Here is a 24235-nt window from a genome sequence, read left to right on the forward strand (position 1 = left end):
AGAGACGGCCTTCAAGGGCTTAGAGATTAGCATATGAGCCTACCTAGGTTTAGCTGTTCTTTTTGGAGGGATATCTAGATAAGTAGAGTGGAGCACTACATAATAGGAAATAGTGCTACCATTTAGTGCTCATGCTAATGTATAACATTGTTGCAAAACTGCTCCCGGTCACGTGCACACTCCTAAACTTACCTTCCTGCCTTTCAACAGAGGATAACATTTGATAATAAAAGTAAATTGGAAAGTTGTTTAAAACTTTCTAAATCATGAAAGAAAAAACTATTTTATACCCCTTTAATCCATATGCTGAAACTCCTGTTTCAAATGAGGGGGTCATGTGACCATCTAGATATCAGACGTTATGTAAACCGTTATGCGCCATATTTAGAGTGATACAAGGTGAGGGTGTTGATTCTGAATCTTTCTCTGCCAATAAATAATCTACCCACCCATGGGATCTCTCAATTGGTAGAGAAGATACTAACCTTTTGTATGAAAGATCAAGGTCACACTGTAGACATTTTGTAATTAATAAAAACATGGTGCTCAACTTAGTGTAAAAAAAAAAATTGGTCACATCTACCTGTAAATATCACTTAAAGGGACACTAAACCCAATTTTTTTTCTTTCATGATTCAGATAGAGCATGCAATTTTAAACAACTTTCTAATTTATTCCTTTTATCAAAATGTCTCCGTTCTCTTGCTATCTTTATCTAAAAAGCAGGAATGTGATGCATAGGAGCCGGACCATTTTTGGTTGAGAACCTGGGTTATGCTTGCTTATTGGTGGGTAAATGTCAGCCTCCAATAAGCAAGTGCTATCCATGGTGCTGAACCTAAAATGGGCTGGCTGCTAAGGTTTACATTCCTGCTTTTAAAATAAAGATAGCAAGAGTGAAGAAAAATTGATAATAGGAGTAAATTAGAAAGTTGCTTAAGATTGCATGCTCTATCTGAATCATTTAAAGGGACATAAAACTCAATTTTTTTCTTTCATGTTTCAGATAGACAATACAAGTTAAAAAAAGTTTCCTATTTACTTCTATTAACAAATTTGCTTTGTTCCTATGTTATTCTTTGTTGTAGAGATATCTAGATAGGTAGCGTGTACATTTCTGAAGCTCTACATGACAGGAAATAGTGCTGCCATCTAGTGCTCTTGCTAATGTATAACATTATTCCAAAATTGCTGCCATATAGTGGTGCAGACATGTGCACATTCCTGAACTTACCGTTCTGCTTTTTAACAAAGGATACCAAGGAAAATTAGATAATAGAAGTAAATGTGAAAGTTGCTTAAAATTGTATGTTCTATCTGAATCATGAAAGAAAAAAAATGTGTTTTATGTCCATTTATTTGATCTGAAAATTGAAATGTATTAAACCATAATGCACCAGGTGATTAAAGTGGAACAATCTGAGTCTGTCTTAAATATTAAATAAAGCAAAGAAACTGTGCCATCCTCTTTACCAAACATAAATCACATAGACCCTTTCTTGATATCAAATGACAGTTATTTAACTTGCTAAATACTTGTTTTAGGGCTATAAAACTGTAAATACATATTTTGCTTGCCGCCGCAGATCCACCTCGGCAACTACTGCTCTCCGCACCCCCCTGATGGGGGCGCTCTAAGGCGGCTGCCTTACACAAACGCCGGCCCTGTTTATATGACCGTGTTAGTAATACATAAAGCAAGAGTCAGAAACCTTGGCACCACAGATGTTTTGGAACTACATTTCCCATGATGCGAAGACATACTTAAGGCTGGCTGAGTATCATGGAAAATGTAGTTCCGAAACATCTGGGGGTGCCAAAGTATGCTGACCCCTTACATAAAGTGTAACAAATGCAATAATCGAATCTCCTATAATTATACCACAGCATAGCAGAACTCTACAGCAAACAACCTACACATTTTGTCTGGCAAACTGAAAAACCTTTTTTGGATCATGTAAATATACATTGTTTTTGTTTGTCTACAATAATATTATTTTAATTTAAATTTTTACTCACCCCCAAGATAATTTCCTGTGTACTCCCATTTTAGAAATATGCCCCTGCACACACTTTACACCAGCTATATATGTGAGAGCTTGTACTGGATCCCATGTACTGAATGCGCTCCTGTGAAACATCACTAGGCCTAACTGCAATGTCACACAGCAGCCGGTCAGCTAAAGTAAACACTGAGGAGGATGGTGTAGCAGCTGAGGCCATGTAAAAATGAGCTTCCTACATACTGTGTCTGGGCAGAGATTATATTCCCACATGTATATATATATATATATATATATATATATATATATACTAGTCTGTGATTAGCTGATGTCTGTCACATGACACAAGGGGCAGCAAATTAAATAACATTTTGAAATTTGTTAGGAAAAAAAATGTATGACTCATTTAAAATTCAAAGTAAGTGCTATTGCATTGTCTTTTTGTTATGTATTTTTGTTATGTATTTTTGATTATGCTATTCTGCTGTATATAATGGTCCTTTAAGCATTTCCCAAGCATTGTGCTGGGAATAGTACAGTCAGTTTAAACACTCATTTCTGGTTATGGCTGCACTACTGTATATTGTACAGTGGTTGTAAACTATTTGTGTAAATGATTCTTAAAGGGATAGTCTACTCCAGAATTGTATTGTTTAAAACGATAGATAATCCCTATCTAAACTAACACAGTTATATTAATACACTTTCTACCTCTGTGATTACCTTGTATCTAAGCCTCTGCAGACTGCCCCCTTATGTAAGTTCTTTTGACAGACTTGCATTTTAGCCAATCAGTGCTGACTCATAAGGGAGAGAGCACAATGTTATCTATATGGCACACATGAGCGAGCACTGTCTAACTGTGAAAAACGGTCAAAATGCACTGAGATAAGAGGTGGCCTTCAAGGGCTTAGAGATTAGCATATGAGCCTACCTAGGTTTAGCTGTCAACAAAGAATACCAAGAGAACAAAACAAATTTGATGATAGAAGTTATTTGGAAAGTTATCTGAATCATGAAAGTTTAATTTGAACTAGACTGTCCCTTTAAACATTTACCAGAAAGTAGCGTGGACATTGTCTTTCAAAACAAATTCACCAAAATTTTCAAGAGTTATTTCTATTATTCAATCATTACACTGAGATTATGTTTAATTTTACAATGATTCACCCAAAAACTGGTTCCAGTTATGATCACTACAGCTTAAAGGGATAGTCTAGTCAAAATTAAACTTTCGTGATTCAGATAGAGCATGCATTTTTAAGCAACTTTCTAATTTACTCCTATTTTCCATTTTTCTTAGTTCTCTTGCTATCTTTATTTGAAAAAGCAGGAATATAAGCTTAGGAGCCATACCATTTTTGTTTCAGCACCTGGGTAGCACTTTCTGATTGGTGTCTGAGTCTGAATGTAACTTCCAATCAGCAAGCACTACCCAGGTGCTGAACCAAAATGGTCTGGCTTCTAATAAAGATACCAAGAGGAATGAAGAAAAATTGATAATAGGAGTAAATTAGAAAGTTGATTTAAATTGCATGCTCTATCTGAAACATGAAAGTTTAATTTTGGCTAGACTTTTGCTTTAAAGGACTACTAAATACAGTAGAATTTAAAGGGACATTAAACACTTTGAAATGGTAATATAAAATGATAAATGGTATACAACCCTGCAATATACTTTCATTATTTATTTTGTTCTCTTTGCCTGTAATTCCATTCTGAAATTGTGAGCTTTTCAGTTCCTGTTAGAAATGGAAGTGCAGAACACTGTTAAATCCAGCACAACCATTGGCTGCACACTCTAGTGACCTATTTATAACTGTCCCTAATTGGCCACAGCAGAGAAGGTAACACAAGTTACAACATGGCAGCTCCCAGTGTTTTATAGACACTAAAACTTTACACTTATTTTGTCACTTTTTAAACAACTAATGAAACTTTAAAAAACATACATCTACATGTTAGTCATGGACTAATCTTTTCTTTGAATGCATCATTCTATCTAGCATGTATTTAGTGTTTAATGTCCCTTTAATAAGTGGCAGATACAATAAAAAGACAATGCAGTAGCCCTCACTTTCAATTTAAAAAGACCAGGAGAATGTTCTGCAAAATGTCAGTTATTCAAATGTATCCTCCCCCTGTATCATGTGTCAGCAATCAGCCAATCACAGAATGCAGAAAAATGTATATTCTGTGCACATGCTCAGTAGGAGTTGAAGCCTCAGAAAGTGTGCATACAAAAAGATTTTGAAAAGAATGTGCACGTTTTGATAATAGAAGTATTTTAGAAAGGTTTTTTTTAATGGTCTCTCTGATTCATAGAACTTTAATTTGACTTTAGTAGCCCTTTAATGCGTTAAACCATTTTTTTATTGTGCTATTGTTTGCCTATGCTCATATACAGGTGGCCCTCGGTTTACAATGGTTCAATTTGCACCGTTTCAGAATAACAACCTTTTTTTCAGTCATGTGACTGCTATTGAAAAGCATTGAGAAGCAGTGCATTGATTAAAATAGCCAGTAGGTGGAGCTGTCCGCTTGTGTTGCAGCAAAGATATGCAAGCCAAGCAAGCTGAAATTAATCAGTTTAACCAGACCTGAGCTATCGAGCAGCTTGCAAAGGAACAAGATCTTCCTGTCTATAAATCAGTCCAGATTGGAATGCATAGAAAGAACTGTTTGCAGAAAAATGCAAGCAAAGTCTGTGTTGCGTGATTATTTTATTAGGTTTATAATGCTGTTTAGCAAATGTTTTTGTTCATTTAACTTTGTTTAAGTATATATTCTGTGTTGTGTGATTATTTTATTAGGTTTATAATGCTGTTTAGCATTTCAAGTCTTCATTTCAAAGCTTTAAAAATAATGTATTAGGTGTTACTTATGACAATTTTGAGAGGGGCCTAGAACCTAACTCCCTCACTTCTCATTGACTTACATTATAAACTGGGTTTCAATTTACAACGGTTTCGATTTACAACCATTCCTTCTGGAACCTAACCCCGGCGTAAACTGAGGGCTACCTGTAGTTGTATTTATCTAGGTAAAAAAATTAAACATTATTTAGCAAATGTAAAGATACTGTGTAATCTGCTAAACCCCTTATTTATCACCACAAGGCTTTACTTTTTCCAGGAGGGGTTCTAGACCATAAAATTATGGGTGCAAAAAAATTGTCTACAAAGCTAAATACCAAGGTTAACAAATATAACAATCTTTGTCCCACTTGGTAAACAGTCCAAAGATGACATAGACGCCACTGCGAAGGCTAAGGATGATAATTCTTTATCCCTCTAGTAATGTGCCCAGGTCAGCACTTCTTAAAGAAAAGAGAAGGTGCTCCAATGGCACAATATCGCTATTGCTTAGTGTTCCCTCTTAAATAACTACCCCAAAAGAAGAATATTTGTAAGGATAATGCACCTATCACAAAAGGCATATAGGGCAGCCTGGGAGAATTTGGAGCTCCCCAGTTAGCTCATCTCATTTCACAGGTACTCTGGGTCCTTATGACTACTGCCAATTCATTGCAATTAAATTACAGCGTTAAAGGGACACTCAGGTTAAATTAAATTTTCATGATTCAGATACAGCATGTAATTTTAAACAACTTTCCAATTTACTTCCATTAAAAAAATGTGCACAGTCTTTTATATTTACAATTTTTGAGTCACCAGATTCTACTGAGCATGTGCAAGAATTCACAGACTATACGTATATGCATTTGTGATTGGCTGATTGCTATCACATGGTACAAGGGGAGTGGAAATATGCATAACTTTGAAATTTGTTATAAAAAAATCTTCTACTCATTTGAAGTTCTGACTAAGTGATATTGCATTGTCTTGTTATCTTGCATTTGTTGATTATGCAAATCTAATGTGTTGACTGGTCCTTTAAGTGTATTTCGAAACACCAAAACACTGTTTAAAACTCTTTCAAAACACTTTAGGGTTAATTTTTAAAAAATATTAAATGTTTCATAAAAACAAGTAATGCCGGGTTCCATTAAACCATCTGTATTCTTTACAATTCTTATTTTTGTTTTTATTTAAATCCCAAGTTGCAGGGGATACTGGTGGGGACAGCTCAATTCATATTTCTTTTGAAAAATGATAATGGTCCATAGTGCTCCATAACATATTTCCTGCCACTAGGAAGAGGTCAAGAACCCACATAAGAGTTTAAAATCCCTCCCATCTCTATTCAGTTCTATTTTTGCCCTCACAGGACATGGTTGAGAATAGAGGTGTTAAAGCTTTTTGCTTATGGATTTCTATTTGGCAGCTCAGATCAATGTGAAACTATTAATCCCTGGGACTTATCATTCACAAAGAAGATAGAAGAAAGAATTCCCAGCTGAATGATAAAGGGACATAGAAATACCCTGTTATGTACGCAGTATTTCCCTATGGGACTTCAGCCATAACTACCCTCAGGCATCGCTGGGACTTGTCCCTCAGCCTCTCCCTGTGGGATACAGGTATTTCCTTAAGATATCCTCTGCGGTACTCCTAGCAGCACTGGATGGGCTCTCTTGTTGATACTAATGATGGGTGCTAGTTTAGGTAAGTGACTTACCACAGCACACACACAGCCCAGAGGCTATATGTAGGTACTCTGACACCTACTCTATGCAATCAGCGGTTCACTTAGAGACATTCCGGCTAGCTGGGGGGGCTTTTAATGTTTGTGGGACATTTTTTTATAGTGTTTTTTTATAAACTTTATTACAGTAAATGTTTTCACTCCTGAGGCCCCGCCCCCTCTTTTTCGCAGTTTTTTCCTCCTCCCTCAGGAGCTTTAGTTGGGGAGGAAAATACCTTAGGAGCACCAGTTTAGTGATTTTCAAAATAACTCTACTCACAAGGGTGATCCTGTCGCTCGAAGGGGTGAGTACACATGCACTTTGGGGGCACTTTCTAAGGGAAGTTACCTTAGGATCACTTAGTGTAGAGGGCCCTCTACCATTTACTTTGCTCACTGTCTAACTATTATTTCATGTTCTTTTACAGTGTGAGCTTTTTTGCACATTATTGAATCCAGTGAACCTGTTCCCACTGAATCTATGTCTAACACTATGAATGAGGATTCTATAGAGGCTACTCCCTATACATATTTATGTTTGTTTTGCAAATCTATCTGTTTAAATTTGCCAGGTTAATCTAGGACACAAAATCATCCAGTTGAGATGAGGAAGTGTCAGTGGGTGACCAGGAGCCTGTCCCTATAGTTGACAGTGCTTTCAGTTATGAGGTGGAACATATCTGCACCTTCTGCTTGAGGTACTGAGAACTCTGGGTATTACTGAGGAAAACCCTGCTGAACACAAGCCTGTTAATCAGTTTCATTATTGTTTTCAGACCTCCTCTTAAAATTCCAGAGGTATTTTAGTTTCCAGATTTGGTTTCTGATATATAGCCAAAGAATGGAAAAAATGTCCTGGTATTTCTTTTGCTCATTCTTTTAGTTTTGTCAGAATGTACACAATTCCTGAACAGAATGTGGAACTATGGTAAGTCAATGACGGATAGCACCTCATTCAGGGTTCCGATGGACGGCAAAATGGAGTCTTTCCGGAAAAAGCTCTTCCTTCATACAGGTCTTCTGCTTAAAATAACAGTGTCTGTCACCTTTGTGACTGTGACAGGGGCCCTCTTGGAAGATTTGTTATCCATAATGGTTTCTGACCATTCCTCTACTGAGGATATCAAATATGGCATTAAAGCTCTAAAAATGGCTAATGCCTATATATGTGACGCTGTAATGCAAATCATTAAAATTGATGTCAAGAATATGTCTATGGTAGTACTGACAAGAAGGACCTTTATGTTTAAAATCATTTGACATGGTGTATCCAAGAATTAATTGATGGACTATTTCCTTTCAAGTGAAGATTCTATTGGGCTCTTATTTGGACTCAATTATATAGACTGTCACTGGTGAGAAAGAAGCTTTCTTCCTCAAGAAAAGAAATCTAAGGGGAAGAATAGACCAAATATTAGGTGTCTTTACTTTCATTCTTTAGGAGATCAGAAATCATTCTCTTCTTAGAAGTCTGAGTCCACAAAATCGACCTGGAAGTGGGGCTCTTCATGTTCAAAGAACAAGCAGTCCAAGAAGTTCAACACCACTACCAAATATACATTAAGGTGCAGCCCCCAGACCAAAATCTGTTCTGGTAGGGGATAGACTTTGTCTTTTACGGAAGGCCTGGTTCCAGTCAGTCCATGCCCCCTTGGCTACAGGATAGGCTTTTGCTCCATGTCTCCTCAATGAAGATTACATCTGTCCCATATCCCCAAAGAACATGTAAAGGCAGCTGCCTTTCTGAAATGTGTTCAGAATTTAGAGGATATGGGAGTTATTATCCCAGTACCTGTGTCTCAACAGGGTTAAGGGTTTTACTTCAATCTGGGCATTGTCCCAAAGAAGGAAGGGTCTTTCAGACCCATTTTAGATTTGAAATCTCTAAACAAGTTTGTCAGGGTTCCTGCTTTCCAGATGGAAATTATTCGCACAATTCTAACTTTTATCCAACAGGGTTAATTCATCAGTAAAGATCACGTGTCTTAAATGAGTGCTGTAAACCATAAAATCTTGTTTGAAAATAGATCTGATGTGCTATTAGACTAGACAGGCCTATTACAGGACATAAAACCAATCACAATATATAAAATGAACTAAAAGTTGTGAAAACAATAACAATTGGTAACAAAAAGTCTTAAAAGTCCTACAGATGTATGCTGTGTAAATATAAACACCACAAGTCAGCTCCTCCTCATGCTGGTTGGTCTGGCAAAGGGCTATCTGGAATGGAAAGAAGGGCGCCTCATGGTGCAAAAAGTTTCACAACAAATATTGGTCAGAAAAAAAATTCCCAAATCTCCTTCAGGAAGCTTCAGCACTCTTAGCTGTTACCACTGAGAGCTGAAGCTCAAGCTGCCAGTACCTAAGATGGCGGCAAAAGTTAGAGGGGGACATGGTTAGAGAGCTGTTTGAGGTGGGATCATGGACAGAGGGAAAGGGATAGGGTAGAGAAATAAGGGCAGATGAATAGGTGCAGAGGAATATGGACAGAGGAACAGGGGCAGAGGGATAGGGACAGAGGGATAGCGAGAGGGATATGTTGGCTTTAATAAATATTTGTTGCTTTTATCTTGGTGGTGCTTCTATCTATTCTTTGGTCTCATCTATTTTGGGACTGTGGTGCTGGTCCTTGCTATCTTGCACACCTCCATTCCTATTTAAGGGAAATACTCTGGTGCTGTAATCCTTTGGATTGAATGAATATTACAGGAGGAAATAAGCAGGCTAAATTAAATAAATGTGAGACATATTGGAATTTCAGATTACAAACAGGGAGCACAAGGTGGAATAGATGAAAAATCCAATATTAAATTGTTTGTGGGTTTATATATATATATATATATATATATCCTATATCCTATATAATAAAAGGCCATGTTTGTCCAATGCAGTCATGTGCAGTAGAGACTTCGCAAGGACAAACACACCTGGCCTTTACCTGCAGTGTGGCGTGAGATAGCTTCAGGAAGCTCCAGCACTCTTAGCTGTTAATGCTGAGAGCTGAAGCTCAAGGCATTTGCCGTATATGGAGCCGGAGCCCGATTGGTGCTCTGCCTCCATATGAGGGCAGATGCCTGATCGTTACAGACAGTGATAATGTGTGTGTCAACAATCTTCTGCTGGCGCTGACGGGAGATGTGGGCTGGAGGCGGTGGGCGGCTCAGCAACAGAGGGGGGAGGGAGTGGGAGGGCCCTATGCTACAGAAAAATTAAAAACAAAAGGGACAGAGAGGGATTGGGGCAGCTACACTACAGAAAAGGGGTTTGGGGGGGTGTGGGGGGAATAAATGGCAATTGCGGGAGGGGGGGTGGGACCACTACACTACAGAACATTTAAAAAAAAAAAAGAATTAAAAAAAGGGGGTTTATAGGTACTGGCAGACAGCTTCCAGTACCTAAGATGGTGGCAATAGTTAGATGGAGGATGGTTAGAGAGCTGTTTGAGGGGGGATCAGGAACAGAGGGATAGCGACAGGGATAGGGCTGCGGAATCTATTGGCGCTCTACAAATAACCAATAATAATAATAGGGACAGAGGGAGAGGGACAGGGGTGTGTAGGGGCATGGGGATAGTGACAGAGGGATAGGGACAGAGGAATAGGGATAGAGATAGGATAGGTATATTTCTTTCATTAAACATTTTGGCCCGTGTACACAGGGTTTAACACTAATATATATATATATCTTCTATATCTTATTTTTATACACCACACTATCACACAATAGGATCACCATTTGTATCTCCTGTAGTTTACACCATAATTTCATCTTTGTCGTAGTTCTGGATTCCGTCACATTTTTTCTGCACACTCCACTTCACCAAACATCAACAACACACTTCCCTATACCAGTTTCACCATATCACACATACTGAGGCACAATACACACCACATAGGCATTCCCCAACAGTCACATTCCCCACTGTTCCCTTTATATCTCATTTTCACACATCACACAACAATATCAGGTTCCGCATCACCCAGCATTGTTTCACCTCACTTACATTATCATGCCTTAATTCTGTATTCACTCAGATCTTTTTGCAACACATCACATCACCACTCACTAGCAACACACCATATTACCTTAGTTTCACAATTCTCAGACCACTCTCATTGAGGCATAACATTAATCACTCAGGCATTCACCAGCAGTCACATTACCCTCTTTCTTTTTTTAAACTTTGTTTCCCAATTCTTCTGTTCTCATCACAAATCAGATATTTCTAGACATTCATAGATTTCATACATATACACTTATACACAGGGCCAAAACTAGAAATTTTGGGGACACTTATTTAACCATTGATCAGAGCCCCCCCCCCCCCCCCAACAAGTGCAATTTTTGACCAAGTGACTAAAACGTATATATGCACTTTATTCTTAAATATAGTCAAACTTGGAGATGCTGTAAAGGTAGTAACCAACTATGGTATTTTACCTGCATCAGTAATAAAAGTTATGTTTTAAATCCTCTCCAGTCTATTGATAGCTGGGATTTATTAATTTATTCTGTACTTTACAATTTTTTTCATAAATGGATTATCCTGGGCTTTTTCCGCCCCCAGCTGACCGAACGCTCACGCCACAGCTGTTACCTACAAGGTCTAAGACTTTAGGATCCACAATAGCTGAACGATTTGGACCCATACCAGCTGAACGATTTGGTGAGTGAATGATCTTGTGTTTTTCATGCCAAAGCCTACCATGAAATACATACTTGAAGTAAAAGTAACAGAATTTTTTGTATCAAAATAATTGCGATAATTTTATAACAATCATTTAAGTCTAATACAGTCACATGACTTTCTCTACATTAGGAGTCTCAACTTGTGGAGTTATATGTAAAATTGTGACACAGATCATATACACTGTTTAGTAAACTTGCACAGTCTGTCTCCCAAATCATTCCCCATCTGACTGTCACTAACATTCATGAACAGCTCATGAAATACACAAATTAGATTTTAAAGGGACAGTATACTCTAAAATTTAAACATCAAAATTACATTTTCATCATTTATTCAACATAAGTTTCATTCATCACTTTTGATAAACTTTTTTTAAAAACTATTTATTCGATCGCAAAAGTTTTACCCATTGTATGTTCACTGTCCGCCTTCCGAACCGCCCACATTTTTTTTTATATTGTGAAGAATTTGACATCAACCTATAGTAATGATATCTGTTGCGCTATGTACAAGATTAGTGAACGTGCGCACAATTATATCATTTGCTATCCATGTATAGCTACGACATTGACGCATGCGCTATAGCAATGTCATACAAAGCCGCTCTGTAGAGACAGAAGCGTGAGCGAGCTTCAGTGAGAGGAAAATTGGGCGTAACCTAATTAGCATGTGGGAAGTACAGATTTTGTCTATACCGCCCACATTAGAGATGTCATGGAGGGGTTGGAGAACAAGCGGCCATTAACGGTTACACTGGAAAAAGTAAGATTTAATAAAACATCTTAAAAATAATATTTATTTAAAATAAACAATGTGGTTGGAATGTAATGTTTGAGAGGAACATAGCCTAAGTTTAAGAAAGTGTGAATTTACCCTTTAAGGACTACAGTTTACAGAATAATTACAATGGTTCTGAGCATCAAGCCTTTGAAAAATGACAGCATAGGCCTGTCTTGTTTTAAATAAACAACATTGTTTCACATTTCACTGTCAATCACTTGAGAGTTCATAAAGTTAATATAAACACATACGCGTGGTTATTGTGGCAGCGTTCCAATAATTGGCTACTATAACAAAAACAGCAGAGTAGGATTTCTTTAAGTAATTTTATTATATCTTGTACTGTACTATTTTATTTGAGAGGTTGTATGTCTCTGTGTATTTTCCTTAACCAAACAGGCCTTCCTGTCATAAATAGTTTCTAAGTTCCAATTGACCAAATGGTATTGCATATGTATTGATGCATCAAGTAAGTAAAGATGTCAGCACGAGAGACAAAAACAGTGCCCTCTACCCAGCTAGATACGGTCAATCAGAGGACACAATAACCATGTGTATGTGTTTATATTAACTGGAGACTAGACATGTGCACAGCGGAAAAATTCAGATACATTTGAATGTATTCGTTTCGGATTCATTCAGATTCGAATAAATTCAGATGTATTTGTTTCGAATTCGGTATGTGTTATGTTGATTCAGATGGTTCTAAGTTACACAAACGGAATTATTTCACTGTTCTGTCTCACTAAATCTCACTAAATTTAATTTTTATACTGAATTGTGATTAGTCCATGGCCATTCGAATGTAACGAATAAATCCAAACTAATTCGGATTTATTTGTTACACATCTATTCAGATTAGTTTAATTTTGTTGCTAGGGTAATTCGGAAATTCTAATTGATTTGAATCTCCAAATTTGGCGAATTCATCCGAATTTCGATTTGGAACGAAATGAATTGCGCATGTCTACTTGAGACATGCTTTAACCATATTATGACACTAGATGATGAAAATATGACAACCATGTCATTATTGGTACCAAACTAATTCTCATCATGTCACTGGGAAATTGTTTATATGGGTGTATGCACTGAATATGTATAACAGAAGCTATAAGGTGTTGTATAATTTCAGCCAAAGACTCAGAGCTTTATGACATGTCGTAAAAGAGAGGAGTGGATATTTCTTTGGCCCCTCTGGAAGGAGGTTTGGTCAAGCAATCTGATATCAGAAAAAATGTATAAAACTTTGAGTCTAACAATATAAGTTGTTCATTCTACATGGAAGGCTGTTACTGTCACTCCGCTACTCGGCTCCTCTCGCCATCCTGTTGCTATGACCGTTGCCATGGACGTGATGGTTCCTGTGGGCGCGTGACGATGACATCATCGCTGCACGCCATTTCCCCTCTGATGCCGGTCAGATCACCTGTGAGTCCTCTTGGTGCGAATCTGCGCCTATGTAAGTATCTGCGTTACTTACCTCCAGTGCCCAAGTATTGTTTAGTCTTGTGCTTCCCTGGGTGCTATTATTCTAAACTACTGTTAATTTGATTGCCTTATTGTTACTGAACTCTGCTTGTCTGACCACTCTGCTGCTTAACCCTTGAATTGCTGAATTGCCTTATTGTTACTGAACTCTGCATGTCTGACCACTCTGCTGCTTAACCCTTGAATTACCAGATTGCCTTATTGTTACTGAACTCTGTCTCTCTGACCATTCTACTGGTTTACCACTGAACTGCTAAACTGCTGGATTACCTTTTGTTGCTGACATCTGCCTGTTCCTGACTATTCTACTGGTTTACCCCTGAACTGCTAAACTGCTGGATTATTTTTTGTTGCTGACCTCTGCCTGTTCCTGACCATTCTACTGGTTTACCCCTGAAATGCTAAACTGCTGGACTGCCTTTCTGTTGCCGAACTCTGCCTGTCTCTGACCATTCTCTGCCTTACCCTTATTGCCGTGAAGGACTATCCTGTCAAACATGAGTACTGCTTACCTCATTTCTTAAAGGGACACTGAATCCAATTTTTTTCTTTCATGATTCAGATAGAGCATGCAATTTTTTAGCAACTTTCTAATTTACTCATATTATCAATTTTTCTTCATTCTCTTGCTATCTTTATTTTAAAAATAAGGCATCTAAGCTTTTTTATTAGTTCAGACCTCTGGACAGCACATTTTTTATTGGTTTAGACTCTGGACAGCATGTTTTTATTGGTTCAGACTCTGGACAGCACGTTTTTATTGGGGGATGAATGTATCCACCAATCAGCAAGAACAACCCAGGTTGTTCACCAAAAATGGGCCGGCATCTAAACTTACATACTTGCATTTCAAATAAAAATATCAAGAGAATGAAGAAATGTGATAATAGGAGTCAATTAGAAAGTTGCTTAAAATGTCATGCTCTATCTGAATCACAAAAGAAAAAATGTGGGTTCAGTGTCCCTTTAAACTCACTTTGTTCTGGGATATTTCCTTTTCCTTCCACTTGACGCCGGGATAAGAAGAATACTGGCCAAGCTTAGTCTGATAAGGGGGTATTAAGTTCTGTTATTTCTCCTTTTAATTTTAAAAACTATTTGCTTGTGTATAATTTTATTTGTTAACACCTTTTTCATAGGAAAGCACTGTGACTGATTTTCTTTTTTGCTCATAATAAATATTCCTTTATTAAGTTTTTGCCTTTGTCTAATATTTGAACCACGTTACTGAAAGAGAACGGTAGCATTAATACAGTGTCATTTAGATTATTTTTTTGCTAAACTGTATTCTGGGATTTAATTTGTTAGTCTGGGTTTTCCTTAAGATTTTCCATATAATAAATCTTAACTGGTGGCAGCTTAGAGATAGTTTAGTGTATTATTAAAGGGGTGTTTGGGGCATTTTTTCTAGGTCTAGAACAGACTAGAGAGTGTTTGTTAATCCTTGCGCCAACTATGACAGATTGGTTAAGGTGGAAAGGGTCTGTTAACCCTTTCTGTGCCAATCAAGTGCAGGGTTGGTTAACCCTGGTCGTCACATATCTCTTTATTTTTAAAAAGGCTATAGTGTTTAGTGATTTATTAAAAAAAAACTAATATCATCTCTCTCAATGTTATTTTATTCACCTATTAATACACATAAATCATCTAAAAAGATTTTTAACCCCTTAAGGACCGAGGACGTGCTAGGTACGTCCTACAAAAAATGATCCTTAACGACCGAGGATGTACTTAGCACATCCTCCTGTAATATGAGCGCTGGAAGCAATCGCAATCGCTTCCAGCCACTCTAACAGTATTGCCGTGATGCCTTGATGTTGAGGCGTCCTGCAATACTGTTCCCGACTGCCACGCCCCGGATTGATCGCTTCCCGGGAGTGATCACTTCCGGGTTGCATCACATGGAGCCCGGCAGTGTAGCAGAGCATGGGAAGCCATCGGGCAGTCTTCCAATGTTCTGCCTGTGTGCTGAGTGCCACGAGGGGTCGAGGCACTCAGTAAAATACTAAAAGTTAAAAAAAAAATATATATATATATATTTTAGATCAAATAAAAGCCCCCATTACCCCCCCCCCCAGCCCATGTGTCTTCAACGATGGGGCTACCTTACTAAAGGCAGTGCATCATAGGGCTTCTGGGGATGTCCCTAGCCTGCCTCATCATAGGGGCAGGCTAGGGTCATCCAATCAGAGCTTGCCCCTATAATTAAATTTATTATAATAAAAAATCCCATTTGTCTGGTCATGTCAATATTAGTAAATATTTACTCTGACCAGTGTGGATCTCCCTTCATATCCTCACTTGTGTTTTAGTGAGAGAGAGAGATATGTGTTTAGGGAGAGGGATTTAGTTAGTAGTTTTTGTAAAAATAGTGAGACCCAAAGGTTCTTTTCAGAGCCATTAATGCCTATCTTGCTAGTGATCACTATAAATCACTTTCTCTTGCACAGCAATACTTTTTTTTGCTGTCTGTGCATTTTTTTAGGTGTTAATTTTTTTTAGTAAATGTTTTTGTGACAGATCACAAAATAATGTGAGTTTTATCATGTCACAGAGGACGTATAGCGCTGAGGAGGCATATTCCATCCTTACGTTAGAGTCTGACGTGTCTATGCCTGACCCAGACCCTAATAGTGACCCTGGCAGGTGCTCAGATACATCACTAGATAGTGTCAACTGATAGTGATGTATCTGTGCCTGCTAGCCCCACTGCCAGAAGGAGACGTGTTGCTCCAGCTGGCATTGCTGCTGGGAGTGGGTATTGCCTCATCGCCAGAGGCCAGATATCCCACCCTTCACTGCAAATCGTGGCATCAATGTGGATGTTGCAGGATTTAGCCCCCAACAGTTTATGGAGGTGTTTCTGGGCGATGATGTATTGGGGAACATTGTCGCCCAAACTCATTTATATGCCCATCAGATCCATGCTGCAAAGCTTGATTTATATTTAGTAAAGCAGCAATGGGCCACCATTGATGTGCCAGAATTTAAAAAATTCTGGGCATTGACTATGCTGATGAGCATCATAAAGAAGCCCTCCATCCACTTCTACTGGAGCAGTAGCCCCATCTGCTCTGCCCCCCATTTACTTCCAGTGTATGTCGAGGAAGAGGTATGAAATGATTCTACATTTCATGCACTTCAGGGACAACAGCCTGTGCTCCCCTAGGGAGCATCCCAAGTTTGACAGGCTGTATAAAATCCGCCCCCTGATTGCCCACTTTGCTGCCAGGTTTGCAGAGGCTTATACACCTGGAAGGAATATATGCGTGGATGAATCCTTAAAGAAGTATAAGGGTAGGCTGGGATTCAAGCAGTATATTCCCTCCAAGCGCTCCAGATATGGAGTAAAGGTTTATAAGCTCTATGAGAGCGAGACTGAGTATATTCAGGCATTCTGGGTTTACGAGGGAAAGGATATTCCCCTTGACCCTCTAGGTTGCCCAGAACATGTGGGAACCAGTGGCAAGGTTGTCTGGGACCTGATATTAACCCTGATGAGCAAAGGGTACCACTTGTATATAGACAATTTTTATACAAGTGTCCCTTTGTTCAAGCTACTGTATTGTTTTGATACAGTAGCTTGCGGTACAATTAGAAAGAACCGTGCAGGTTTCCCAGGACAACTTGCACGCACCCTCCTACAAAGGGGGGAGACCTCAGCTCTGTGCCAAGAGGAGCTGTTGGCAGTTAAGTACAGAGACAAGAAGGATATGTACCTTTTTACCACAATCTGTACCTGGCAGAGCTAAGAGCACAAGGAAGCCAGTGTGCATCAAGGCTTATAATCGGCATATGGGTGGGGTTGATCTAGCAGATCAGCTGCTGCAGCCCTACCTAATTGTGCGGAAGACGAGGGCCTGGTGCAAAAAGGTTGCAATTTACTTAATGCAGATTGCAACTCACAACACTTTTTTGTTGTTCAAATAAGCAAACCCCCGGAATGAAACTGACTTTTGTACAGTTTCAGCTCCAGATCATTTCAGGGATTTTGTACCAAGATGCACCTGCTCCCTCGGTGGTGATGGGAGAGAGCAGAGTTAGGGCTACTAATTTTAAAATCCCCCCTACTACAGCAAAGCAGAATCCTCAAAAAGGATGCAGAGTCTGTACCAAGAGGGTGCAGAGAAAGGACACCACCTTTTACTGTCCTGCTTGCCCTGGACAGCCTGGACTATGCATTGGGGACTGCTTCAAGCGGTATCACACTTATTGTTTTTTAAATTTGTCGTTTTCTTTGGTTACATTTACTGTTACTGAGTTGTTTTTTTTACTTTTACTGTGCCAGATTTTTACATTTCACTGCTCTATTTTTATGTTCTAAAATTGGTGCTGTATTTTACCAAAACCCTGTTAAACCTATGCATAGGGGGCATGGGTGTACTCAGGGGGCCTTGCAGAAAATAACCTGGAGTGTTTTCTTGCAATAACTTACAACAGGCTCTCCTAAATTATAGTAATGAAATTTTCCATTAGTCTCTTTCTAACAATCAGGTTAGGTGATTGTTCACTATAGTGAGTTTGTGTACCATTTGTCTTTTGGCACTGTACACTATATCTCTTTTCACCTCTCCCAAATCATATTACAAAAGCAGTGTGTGTGTAAAAATGAAAATTGAAAAATTACCACCATACACTTTCTCCAATTTTTTGGCTAAAACGGTTGCATCAAAGCACTCCATATACAATATTTAAAAGGCAGAAAAAAGAGAGAAGATTCCACAAATAAGTGAAATCTCAAAGTCTAGGATACAAAGCACATATAGAGACGGAACCAGTAAATTCAATGCAAAAAAGATATATTTTAATCTATATAGTAAGCAATAAAGTATACAAAAATATACATTCAACAAATCATTCATAATAATTCATACACACACATACATACTTCATAAAAAGGGGTTCACCAATTTGCAGCAAAAGAGAAAAATCTAGGAAGGAAAAGATAGAGGGCGCCACATAGTGCAGATCATATGGATAGATGAAGGCAACAATTGGATCACAAGAATCTTACTCGCACAGTATAAGGCACCAATGTGCAGTATGCGCAGTCCAGAACCACACGTCGTCCGGTAGACCTCCTTTGGAATATGTCGTCAGATGAAGTTCCTCGTCTCACCAGGGAGAGTCCAGGGAAGCCCCAAGGAAGGTGTAGTGGGAGCAAATCGGTATCAGGCAGCTCACACCAAAGATCCAAAAAAAACTCCAAATAAATGGTAATAAAATAAATTTGGCCTAAGCCAAGAAGATGCAGCAGATGGAGAGTTAAAAAATAAAATAGAATTTTATTCCAAATAAAAACAACAGCAACGCGTTTCTCAGTGTTCAACACTGTTTCATCAGGCTACCAGTTAGCCTGATGAAACAGTGTTGAACACTGAGAAACGTGTTGCTGTTGTTTTTATTTGGAATAAAATTCTATTCATTGCCCATTCTCTGCCATAAACAGGGCAGCTGACTGGTGTGATATCTAAATTTACAGATTATGTTTTCTTTCATGTAATTAGCAAGAGTCCATGAGCTAGTGACGTATGGGATATACAATCCTACCAGGAGGGGCAAAGTTTCCCAAACCTCAAAATGCCTATAAATACACCCCTCACCACACCCACAATTCAGTTTTACAAACTTTGCCTCCGATGGAGGTGGTGAAGTAAGTTTGTGCTAGATTCTACGTTGATATGCGCTCCGCAGCAAGTTGGAGCCCGGTTTTCCTCTCAGCGTGCAGTGAATGTCAGAGGGATGCAAGGAGAGTATTGCCTATTTGAATGCAGTGATCTCCTTCTACGGGGTCTATTTCATAGGTTCTCTGTTATCGGTCGTAGAGATTCATCTCTTACCTCCCTTTTCAGATCGACGATATACTCTTATATATACCATTACCTCTGCTGATTCTCGTTTCAGTACTGGTTTGGCTATCTGCTATATGTAGATGAGTGTCCTGGGGTAAGTAAGTCTTATTTTCTGTGACACTCCAAGCTATGGTTGGGCACTTTGTTTATAAAGTTCTAAATATATGTATTCAAACATTTATTTGCCTTGACTCAGAATGTTCAACTTTCCTTATTTTCAGACAGTCAGTTTCATATTTGGGATAATGCATTTTTTTATTTATTCATTTTTTCTTACCTTCAAAAATTTGACTCTTCCCGGTGGGCTATTAGGCTCGCGGGGGCTGAAAATGCCTCATTTTATTACGTCATTTTTGGTGCGGACTTTTTTGGCGCAAAATTCTATTTCCGTTTCCGGCGTCATACGTGTCGCCGGAAGTTACGTCATTTTTTGACGTTATTTCGCGCCAAAAATGTCGGCGTTCCGGATATGGCGTCATTTTGGCGCCAAAAGCATTTAGGCGCCAAATAATATGGGCGTCGCTTTAGTCTCCTCAATTATTTAAGTCTCATTTTTTATTGCTTCTGGTTGCTAGAGGCTTGTTCTTGGCATTTTTTCCCATTCCTGAAACTGTCATTTAAGGAATTTGATCAATTTTGCTTTATATATATGTTGTTTTTTCTCTTACATATTGCAAGATGTCTCATGTTGCATCTGAGTCAGAAGATACTACAGGAAAATCGCTGTCAAGTGCTGAATCTACCAAAGCTAAGTGCATCTGCTGTAAACTTTTGGTAGCCATTTCTCCAGCTGTTGTTTGTATTGATTGTCATGACAAACTTGTTAAAGCAGATAATATTTCCTTTAGTAAAGTACCATTGCCTGTTGCAGTTCCTTCAACATCTAAGGTGCAGAATGTTCCTGATAATATAAGAGATTTTGTTTCTGAATCCATAAAGAAGGCTATGTCTGTTATTTCTCCTTCTAGTAAACGTAAAAAATCTTTTAAAACTTCTCTCCCTACAGATGAATTTTTAAATGAACATCATCATTCTGATTCTGATGACTCCTCTGGTTCAGAGGATTCTGTCTCTGAGGTTGATGCTGATAAATCTTCATATTTATTTAAAATGGAATTTATTCGTTCTTTACTTAAAGAAGTACTAATTGCTTTAGAAATAGAGGATTCTGGTCCTCCTGATACTAATTCTAAACATTTGGATAAGGTATTTAAAGCTCCTGTGGTTATTCCAGAAGTTTTTCCTGTTCCTAATGCTATTTCTGCAGTAATTTCCAAAGAATGGGATAAATTGGGTAATTCATTTACTCCTTCTAAACGTTTTAAGCATTTATATCCTGTGCCGTCTGACAGATTGGAATTTTGGGACAAAATCCCTAAAGTTGATGGGGCTATTTCTACCCTTGCTAAACGTACTACTATTCCTACGTCAGATGGTACTTCGTTTAAGGATCCTCTAGATAGGAAAATTGAGTCCTTTCTAAGAAAAGCTTATCTGTGTTCAGGTAATCTTCTTAGACCTGCTATATCTTTGGCTGATGTTGCTGCAGCTTCAACTTTTTGGTTGGAAACTTTAGCGCAACAAGTAACACATCGTGATTCTCATGATATTATTATTCTTCTACAGCATGCTAATAATTTTATCTGTGATGCCATTTTTGATATTATCAGAGTTGATGTCAGGTTTATGTCTCTAGCTATTTTAGCTAGAAGAGCTTTATGGCTTAAAACTTGGAATGCTGATATGGCTTCTAAATCAACTTTACTTTCTATTTCTTTCCAGGGTAACAAATTATTTGGTTCTCAGTTGGATTCTATCATTTCAACTGTTACTGGTGGGAAAGGAACTTTTTTACCACAGGATAAAAAATCTAAAGGTAAAAGTAGGGCTAATAATCGTTTTCGTTCCTTTCGTTTCAACAAAGAACAAAAGCCTGATCCTTCATCCTCAGGAGCAGTTTCAGTTTGGAAACCATCTCCAGTCTGGAATAAATCCAAGCCAGCTAGAAAGGCAAAGCCTGCTTCTAAGTCCACATGAAGGTGCGGCCCTCATTCCAGCTCAGCTGGTAGGGGGCAGGTTACGTTTTTTCAAAGAAATTTGGATCAATTCTGTTCACAATCTTTGGATTCAGAACATTGTTTCGGAAGGGTACAGGATTGGTTTCAAGATGAGACCTCCTGCAAAGAGATTTTTTCTTTCCCGTGTCCCAGTAAATCCAGTAAAAGCTCAAGCATTTCTGAAATGTGTTTCAGATCTAGAGTTGACTGGAGTAATTATGCCAGTTCCAGTTCTGGAACAGGGGATGGGGTTTTATTCAAATCTCTTCATTGTACCAAAGAAGGAGAACTCCTTCAGACCAGTTCTGGATCTAAAAATATTGAATCGTTATGTACGAATACCAACGTTCAAAATGGTAACTGTAAGGACTATCTTGCCTTTTGTTCAGCAAGGGAATTATATGTCCACAATAGATTTACAGGATGCATATCTGCATATTCCGATTCATCCAGATCATTATCAGTTCCTGAGATTCTCTTTTCTGGACAAGCATTACCAGTTTGTGGCTCTGCCGTTTGGCCTAGCTACAGCTCCAAGAATTTTTACAAAGGTTCTCGGTGCCCTTCTGTCTGTAATCAGAGAACAGGGTATTGTGGTATTTCCTTATTTGGACGATATCTTGGTACTTGCTCAGTCTTTACATTTAGCAGAATCTCATACGAATTGACTTGTGTTGTTTCTTCAAGATCATGGTTGGAGGATCAATTTACCAAAAAGTTCTTTGATTCCTCAGACAAGGGTAACCTTTCTGGGTTTCCAGATGGATTCAGTGTCCATGACTCTGTCTTTAACAGACAAGAGACGTCTAAAATTGATTGCAGCTTGTCGAAACCTTCAGTCACAATCATTCCCTTCGGTAGCCTTATGCATGGAAATTCTAGGTCTTATGACTGCTGCATCGGACGCGATCCCCTTTGCTCGTTTTCACATGCGACCTCTTCAGCTCTGTATGCTGAAGCAATGGTGCAAGGATTACACGAAGATATCTCAAACAATATCTTTAAAACCGATTGTTCGACACTCTCTAACATGGTGGACAGATCACCATCGTTTAATTCAGGGGGCTTCTTTTGTGCTTCCGACCTGGACTGTAATTTCAACAGATGCAAGTCTCTCGGGTTGGGGAGCTGTGTGGGGATCTCTGACAGCACAAGGAGTTTGGGAATCTCAGGAGGTGAGATTTCCGATCAATATTTTGGAACTCCGTGCAATTTTCAGAGCTCTTCAGTTTTGGCCTCTTCTGAAGAGAGAATCGTTCATTTGTTTTCAGACAGACAATGTCACAACTGTGGCATACATCAATCATCAAGGAGGGACTCACAGTCCTCTGGCTATGAAAGAAGTATCTCGAATTTTGGTTTGGGCGGAATCCAGCTCCTGTCTAATCTCTGCGGTTCATATCCCAGGTATAGACAATTGGGAAGCGGATTATCTCAGTCGCCAAACGTTGCATCCGGGCGAATGGTCTCTTCACCCAGAGGTATTTCTTCAGATTGTTCAAATGTGGGAACTTCCAGAAATAGATCTGATGGCGTCCCATTTAAACAAGAAACTTCCCAGGTATCTGTCCAGATCCCGGGATCCTCAGGCGGAGGCAGTGGATGCATTATCACTTCCTTGGAAGTATCATCCTGCCTATATCTTTCCGCCTCTAGTTCTTCTTCCAAGAGTAATCTCCAAGATTCTGAAGGAATGCTCGTTTGTTCTGCTGGTAGCTCCGGCATGGCCTCACAGGTTTTGGTATGCGGATCTTGTCCGGATGGCCTCTTGCCAACCGTGGACTCTTCCATTAAGACCAGACCTTCTGTCACAAGGTCCCTTTTTCCATCAGGATCTGAAATCCTTAAATTTAAAGGTATGGAGATTGAACGCTTGATTCTTGGTCAAAGAGGTTTCTCTGACTCTGTCATTAATACTATGTTACAGGCTCGTAAATCTGTATCTCGAGAGATATATTCTAGAGTCTGGAAGACTTATATTTCTTGGTGTCTTTCTCATCATTTTTCTTGGCATTCTTTTAGAATACCGAGAATTTTACAGTTTCTTCAGGATGGTTTAGATAAGGGTTTGTCCGCAAGTTCTTTGAAAGGACAAATCTCTGCTCTTTCAGTTCTTTTTCATAGAAAGATTGCTATTCTTCCTGATATTCATTGTTTTGTACAAGCTTTGGTACGTATAAAACCTGTCATTAAGTCAATTTCTCCTCCTTGGAGTTTGAATTTGGTTCTGGGAGCTCTTCAAGCTTCTCCGTTTGAACCTATGCATTCATTGGACATTAAATTACTTTCTTGGAAAGTTTTGTTCCTTTTGGCCATCTCTTCTGCCAGAAGAGTTTCTGAATTATCTGCTCTTTCTTGTGAGTCTCCTTTTCTGATTTTTCATCAGGATAAGGCGGTGTTGCGAACTTCTTTTGAATTTTTACCTAAAGTTGTGAATTCCAACAACATTAGTAGGGAAATTGTGGTTCCTTCATTATGTCCTAATCCTAAGAATTCTAAGGAGAAATCGTTGCATTCTTTGGATGTTGTTAGAGCTTTGAAATATTATGTTGAAGCTACGAAATCTTTCCGTAAGACTTCTAGTCTATTTGTTATCTTTTCCGGTTCTAGAAAAGGCCAGAAAGCTTCTGCCATTTCTTTGGCATCTTGGTTGAAATCTTTAATTCATCTTGCCTATGCTGAGTCGGGTAAAACTCCGCCTCATAGGATTACAGCTCATTCTACTAGGTCAGTTTCTACTTCCTGGGCGTTTAGGAATGAAGCTTCGGTTGA

Source organism: Bombina bombina, chromosome 12 (genome assembly GCF_027579735.1).
Source record: "Bombina bombina isolate aBomBom1 chromosome 12, aBomBom1.pri, whole genome shotgun sequence".
NCBI classification, from domain to species: domain Eukaryota; kingdom Metazoa; phylum Chordata; class Amphibia; order Anura; family Bombinatoridae; genus Bombina; species Bombina bombina.